This window comes from Aulonocara sp. 'chitande type north' Nkhata Bay, linkage group LG2 (assembly GCF_057382095.1).
Source record: "Aulonocara sp. 'chitande type north' Nkhata Bay isolate Kocher_YH1m ecotype deep benthic linkage group LG2, A_spYH_male_GT1.1, whole genome shotgun sequence".
NCBI lineage: Eukaryota > Metazoa > Chordata > Actinopteri > Cichliformes > Cichlidae > Aulonocara > Aulonocara sp. 'chitande type north' Nkhata Bay.
In genome coordinates, this window is record NC_141345.1 from 11,502,581 (window position 1) to 11,510,280 (window position 7,700).

The window sequence follows — 7,700 nt, forward strand, 5'->3', positions numbered from 1 at the left end:
TAGCGTTACAGAAAGAAGCTCCCCATGCCCAGTAGTCCTCTGCTCTGTCCGTAAACTTTGTCAGACCATCTGCCACCAATTCTCTTTTTGCCAGAAACTTAGCGAGATTAGCAAAGTCACTGTTCCCGTTGTTGAATTGCGTTGGCTGGAAAGGTGGAGTGTAAGGGGAAAAGCTCATAGGTTGCAGTGTGGTACTTAAATACCTTTGGCCACATTTTTCTTGGGTATCAGCAGCTGGTGTCAGATGGCTGCCAATCTCATATTTGATGTCCTGTTGATTTACCTGTGGGACATATTGAGGTGAAGTGGCTGGATCGGGGATTGGACTGATGTCACATTGTTTTATCGGTGTAAAGTGTTTGGGGTCCGGCAAGTCTTCTCTGCGATGCTCTGGTGAAGAATATCCAAGATAACTCTCTAGTCTGTATGACTGGGTTGAGGCTGGAAGCTGGAGTAGAGCGTGAGAGTTCAGTGTTGGTTGTGAGTTCTCTTGACCCTGTCGTGATTCCCCATATTGTTTTTCTGACACACGAGATGACCACATTTCCCCGCTTACCTCCTCTGTTATTGCTGCTTCAAATACATTGGCTTCAGCGAGCGCAGCTTCTGCTTCCTTTTCTTCTTTTAGTGCTTCTAATGTAGCACTTAACTCTGCTTTCCTCATTTTCACCTCAATCTCCTGTCGTGTAAACTCTGCTCTGGCGCGTGCTGCTTCGGCCTTTGCCCGTGCTTCGACTGCTGCTTTGGCGAGTGAGCTGCGGGATCTGGATGTTGATCCAGAGCAGGTGGACCGTACCTCCAGCTGCTCCTCCTCTGCTGACAGCATAGTGGCGTCTGGGTCAGATGTCTGGAAGACTGCCTCCTGAAGTAGCCATTTCGCCAGTCTTTTTACTATTCTGCCCTCCCACTTAACTAGGCAGACAGACAACCATCATCCCATGTAGAAAAAAACCACACTGTTGTTCCTTTCTGGTGGATTTATTTGATTGGATGCATAGCATGGCTTTGTTGAAATACATGAATGGATAAATGGTAAAACTGTAAACAAACACAAAATATCCCATGTGAGCAAACATTCTTACAATTAGAAGATGCTATGACCTGTTACTATGCAAAGCAAAGCAGAATGAAACAAGCTAACAAGCTAACGTTAGCGGTTAGCTAGCGCTAATTAGCGTCTAGGCTAATGACTAATAAAGCACATCATTGAGTGAATTTAGTTTCTCAAAATATCACAAACAACACACGGCAGTTAGTGCTAAACATACACCGGTAAAACACAACATTACTGCCAACTTACAGACTGTGCTGGATTAAGAGGCAGCATAGGCAGGCACAGGAGTAGCAAACTGTCCTTCTCCCGTTAGACAGGAAGTAACGAGAAGTAGCACTGAATGTAGCAATGAACAGTGTGCCAGAAACGAATAAAGATTGCATGAACTTGTATAGCACTACATAACGTGAGTGGTGACTCTTAAGGAGCCAGAACAACGTTGATTAGCTGCATATAGACGAATGTGAATTGCATTATTGGCTGGACTATGGGATAAGGTGGCATCGTTCTAATCCCATACTGGAGCAGCCAGTCACTTACTGACTAACACTGCAAAACAGAATTGTTAACGTATTTATTTTATTTTCAATTCAGGTTAGATTTGCAATTGCGCACGCGCGCAGCTTAGAGGGAACATTGGTCGTGAGGGAACGTGATAGGTGGGGAGAGGTCCTTTTACAGGGGCAACGGTGCAATGTGGAGAGGGAGAGAGAGACAGCGGTGTGGCTCCGGATTTCAGGCTGACTACAGGTGACGCTGTAGGGGGGTGACACTGCAGTGTCGAATCTGTTGAAAAAAAACATTCAACTCATTATCTCTGTCTTCACTGATGATTACAGAGAATGATACTAGAGTATGATACAATGTGATGTCTGTGAAGGTTCTCAGTCATCCAGGTCATCGTAGTCAAAGGAGCTTGCAAAGAAAAGCGTCTGGACTTCTTGAAGTAGTTCCCAGACGCCTTAACGCCCACTCACATCCTGGGCCATCTGATCTCAGGAATTCGCATTATAAGGTGGGGCCAGGTTTCACAATGAACTCACCCGAAACTCTGGCTGATTGGGACCCACACCCAGTTTCACACCTTGGCTCAGGCGATTAGAGGATCATCAGGGGGTCCTTTTGTCCCTCTGTGGGGGGACACTCCCACTAGGTTTATATCTGGGACTCTCCACCATTTGACCTTAGAACTGAAGAAGCTTCTCGGATGAGAGGTGAAATGTCTTCAAGTAACTTAAAGAAGTCCAGGCGCTTTTCTTTGCAAGCTCCTTTGCATACAATGTGATACTCTGGCAGAAACTATGGGCTTGGGAAGTAGCAGATCTTAATAACAGCTTAAACTATGGGGTCAGTTTATGAGGAACAACAGTATCACTGCTCTGAACTTCGTCTAAAATTGACAACTGGTAGCTCTTCCTTATCCATAGAGTTTAAAAATAATAGACAAAATATGCTTGTGAAATTTCATGCACACCATGGTACCCATACAAATATGGATTCCAGTGTCCTCAATACACAGAGGTGATCTTTGTAGCAAACACAACATCTAATTTACCTACTTACAGTACCGTATTGTATTCTTACAATGATATTGCTGTCTGAAGGACTATGAGTTGCAGGTGACCAATACCATGCTGAAAAACAAACGCAGTAATGATTTTATGGAGACCATGGGCCATGATCATGACACATATGGCCACTGTTATGGACTTGCTAAGCCATCCCTTTCACAATCTCATGCTTTCTTACCTCCCATAGCCCGACCTTGAGGGTGACATTTTAAAGCCACAATATCGTAACCTTAGGGATATATTGTACAGTAGGTAGCTACAGTACATGAGTTCTACTATATTGTATTTGACTTTGAAATAAATCTGGCTTTAAAGATCAGACTTTTTTTTTTATTTTTATTTTATTGAATCTTTATTTTGAACATGTTGAAAAAGTATAAAAAAAAATAGAATTAAAAGAGACAAATGAACAAAGCAAACAAAAGGAAAACGAGCAACCACAACTCCAAATAACGTCCATGTTCAAAAAGGAGCAGGAAGAAGCATAAGCTTATTTAATCCCACCCCTTTTCCACTATCTAGTATCAATAGACTACAGAAATACCTCCTTGCAATTACATTATATGTTATGTGTAATTTTTTTTTTTTTTTTTTTTTTTTTTTTTAAATATATACACATATATGTTTCTATCTATCCATACATACGTATATACACACATACGCACATATACACATTTTCAATAACCCCATTAACACCTCAAGGATACACAGCCTACAAGTATATATATATATCCATACCAACAAACCCGTGCATGCGCACACACATGAAAATATTAGACAAGAACACCCTATCAAATCTCTACCTTTTCCCTGTACCCTGTAAAAACCATATCCTTAAACCGCTTTTTAAACTGCGCCATGCTTGGACATTGCTTCATATCTTTACTTAGTCTGTTCCACAGCTTCACTCCACACACAGAGATGCAAAAACTTTTTAATGTTGTACGGATACGAGGATGTTTTAAATTTAATTCCCCCCTCAAATTGTATCCCCGTTCCCTTTTAGAAAACATTTTTAGAATATTGTCAGGAAGCAGGTTATTTATTGCTTTATATATAATTTGTGCTGTGAGAAAATGAACCAGATCTGTGAATTTTAGAATTTTTGATTTTAAGAATAGTGGATTTGTATGATCTCTGTAACCAGTTTTATGGATTATCCTTATGGCCCTTTTTTGTAATATAAAGATTGATGATAGCGAACATTTGTAAGTATTGCCCCAAACCTCTGCACAGTAATTCAAATACGGTGCAATCAGGGAACAATAGAGAATGTGGAGTGATTTGTGGTCCAGAATGTGTTTTACTTTACTCAAGATTGAGACACTTCTTGAAATTTTGTTATGTATATGATTTATATGAGACTTCCAGTTTAATTTATCATCTATAATCACACCAAGAAACTTATGTTCAAGTACTCTTTCAATTTCCACACCATCTACATGAATCTGCACTTGTGCATTTCTAAGGGAATTCCCAAATAAGATAATTTTAGTTTTACTTAGATTTAGCGATAGTTTGTTCCTGTTAAACCATTTTTTAATTTTGCACATTTCTGAAGTAATTGTATCCAGCAGCTCCTTTAGATTCCCCCCAGAACAAAAAATATTTGTGTCATCTGCAAATAATACTAATTTTAATATATCAGATGCCTTACAAATATCATTTATATAAATAATAAATAATTTTGGACCCAGTACAGAGCCTTGTGGAACACCACAAGCAATGTCCAAGCATGATGAGGAATGGACACCCAGCTTCACAAATTGTTTCCGGTCACTTAAATAATTTTTCACCCATTGCAGTACAACCCCCCTAATCCCATACCGTTCCAGTTTATTAATTAATATGTCATGATTGATTGTGTCGAATGCTTTCTTGAGATCCAGAAATACTCCAGCTGCATACTGTTTCTGATCTATAGCATTCGTAATCTCCTCAATTGATTCGATTAATGCCAGAGATGTTGATCTTTTTGATCTGAATCCATATTGACTGTCAGAGAGTAATTTATATTTATCTAAGAATTTGTCTAATCGTTTATTAAACAGGTTTTCTAGGATTTTGGAGAATTGTGGTAGTAAAGAAACAGGCCTGTAATTTGTGAAGTGGCGTCTATCCCCGGTTTTATACAGCGGCACAACTTTAGCTATTTTCATTTTGTTTGGCACTTTTCCCGTCTGAAATGATAAGTTGCAAATATATGTTAGAGGTCCTACAATTCCTTCAATGACCTTCTTGACGATTTTCATGTCAATATCATTACAATCAGTAGATGTTTTATGTTTACACATGTGTACAATGTCAATTATTTCTTTTTCCTCCACTGATGTGAGGAACATTGAGTTAGGGTTCCTATCAATCAGGTTTTCACTACAGTCTACTGATGGCAGTGACTCAGGAATTTGTTCTGCCAGTTTTGGTCCAATATTTACAAAATAATGATTAAAGCTGTTGACCTTATCAGCAGTGTTTTCCATAATATTGCCATTATCGATAAAGTATTGTGGATAACTTTGTTGTCCAGAATTATTTTTAATGATACCGTTTAAAACATCCCATATTCCTTTCATATTATGTTTATTGTTGTTCAATATTTTACTATAATACTCCTTTCTACATACACGTATAATATTGGTCAACTTATTTTTGTATTTTTTATATTTATTTTCAGCATCTTTTGTTCTTTGTTTTAGGTATTCCCTATAGAGTGTATTTTTCTTTTTACATGCATTTTGTAAACCCTTAGTGAGCCATGGTCTATCTGAATATTTGTGCTTTCTGTTGTATTTTATTGTTGGACAGTTTTTATCGTACAACTCCATGAATATTCTTAAAAATATGCCATATGCAATATCAATATCAGCTTCTTTGTACACATTGTCCCAGTCCTGATTTAATAGATCGTTCTTAAATGCAGTCATCGTTTCTTCCGTCCTTACACGTCTGTATCTCAGTTGATCTTCATGCTGATTTTTCTTATAATTAGTGTCATAAACTGCAAAAACTGGTAGGTGATCACTGATGTCATTAATTAATAATCCGCTCACAATGTTGTTTTCCATATTGTTAGTGAAAATATTGTCAAGTAAGGTGGCACAATGTGGTGTAATTCTGCTAGGCCTGGTTATTTTAGGATGTAAACTCAAACTGTACATAGTGTTTAGGAATTCGTCGCTCATTTTATGCTTTTTTGGATTCAACAGGTCAATATTAAAATCACCACAGATAAACATAACTTTTTGATTTGTTTTAGAGAATATTTCCTCTATGAAGTCATTAAATACTTGAATACTAGAGCCAGGTGTTCTATATATACAGCTAATTATTACATTTTTTTCTTTTTCCTTATAAATTTCAATTGTTATACATTCTAGTAAATTATCAATTACAGTTGTCATACTTTCTACCACCTTGTAGTTTAGGTTTTTATCCACATACACAGCTACTCCCCCTCCACTCTTGTTCCTTCTATTTACAAAATTCACTTCATATCCCTCCAGTCCAAAGTCCATTCCTTTCTCCGCATTGATCCATGTTTCAGAAATGGCAATAATTCCAAATGGATTTGTCAACTCATTTAGATATTCCTTTATATTGTTGAAGTTGGCATACAGACTTCTGCTATTAAAATGGATTATTGATAATTTATTTTCCGTGTTGATGGTGTGCTTAAACTGTTCATCAGTGAAGTAGCAGCAGTTACAGCTGATGTTGTAGAAGAAATTATTTTCCGGGTCTATATCCTTTTCTAAGTCTAGAACATTATGGTCTGTGTATCGAAATGTTCTCAGTTCCAGATTATCATAAAGAGAATTCCAATGAGTTATGTTGATATTGTTGCCGGATGCAGATGAAGTTCTTTTGGACTGTGCCATGTGTTGTGTTGTGTGTCACGTCACATGTGTATTCATACCTCCAGAGTAAGTTGACCTCAGTATTTGTCCAGCTCTTCCATATTTCTGATGACCAACACTTTGGCTTGTTCCGGTGTTCCATTGAGTTTAATGAATACTTTGCAGTTGGTGGTCCATGTATTTTGAATTTTTCCCTGTTTCTTCAAGTAACGTGCTTTCCTGGCAATGTCCGCATTTCTTTTTATCAGATGTTCGTTCATGAAGACATCGGATCCTTTCAGTTTCTTTCCTTGTTTTAACAGTGCTGTTTTCTGTTTTCTGTTTGCAAATCTCACAATGATGGCTGGTTTGTCACTGTCATTTTTTCGGGGTAGAGGGTGGCAAGCCTCAATGTTGTTATAATCCACTTCCACACCTTTGGACCGTAGAAAGGTAACCACTTGATGCTCCGTGGAGTTGACATCTTCCTCTCCTGGCCCTCCTACATTGTCAGTGGCGACCGCCCGGGCGTATGACCGGGGTTTGATGCGAAGCCCCGTGATGATAACATCGTTCATCCGGGTGTACTGCTCCAAATCCGCCACTCTGTTCTCCAGGTACGCCAGCCGCCGATCTTCTCGGCGTTCTGGATGCGGAGAGCCTTAACTTCCTCGACCAGGTCCAGGATGGCTTTCTGCTGCAGTTTGACAGTAGAAATCTCCTCTGTCATAAACTCCAGCGACTTCTTAATATCGTCTCCTTCCTCGGCTGACAGAACTTTTTTTGGGCCCATGCTGAGAGATGCTCTTGTAGCTTTGCCGTGACGACCGGCTAGCTAGTTGATGCTAGCGTCCTGCGAGTCCTAATCTAATGGTGTGTTTGTTGCCAAAATGTGTGTCAGTAATTGACGAACTTAAAAGCAGAAGTCTGCAAAGACAACATCAAGGATATGATATTTCCCTGCTAGTGGGGTCAAAAAAAGGAGTTGTTTTTTTACAGTTCACAAAAGAGCAAATCACTTGTCTCCATTTCAAAGTGAAATGCTCCAGCAGTGTGGCCTTTGGAGGAAGGCAGATGTTACATAATAAGCCCCCCCCCCCCCCCCCCCCCCACACACACACACAATACACAAACACACACACACAGAGACGATGCTTTAAATACCAATGACAGAGGCAACAGTGTTGGCTAAATAACGTGTAATGTAGTTATGAGGTTACACAATATAATATGGCATAT

General features: G+C 39.1%; 1 pseudogene; it reads right to left on the minus strand.

Annotated features, from left to right (window-relative positions):
• Positions 1 to 4,919: 4,919 nt before the first annotated feature.
• On the minus strand, positions 4,920 to 7,254 carry LOC147337453 (uncharacterized; annotated as a pseudogene).
• Positions 7,255 to 7,700: the final 446 nt, after the last annotated feature.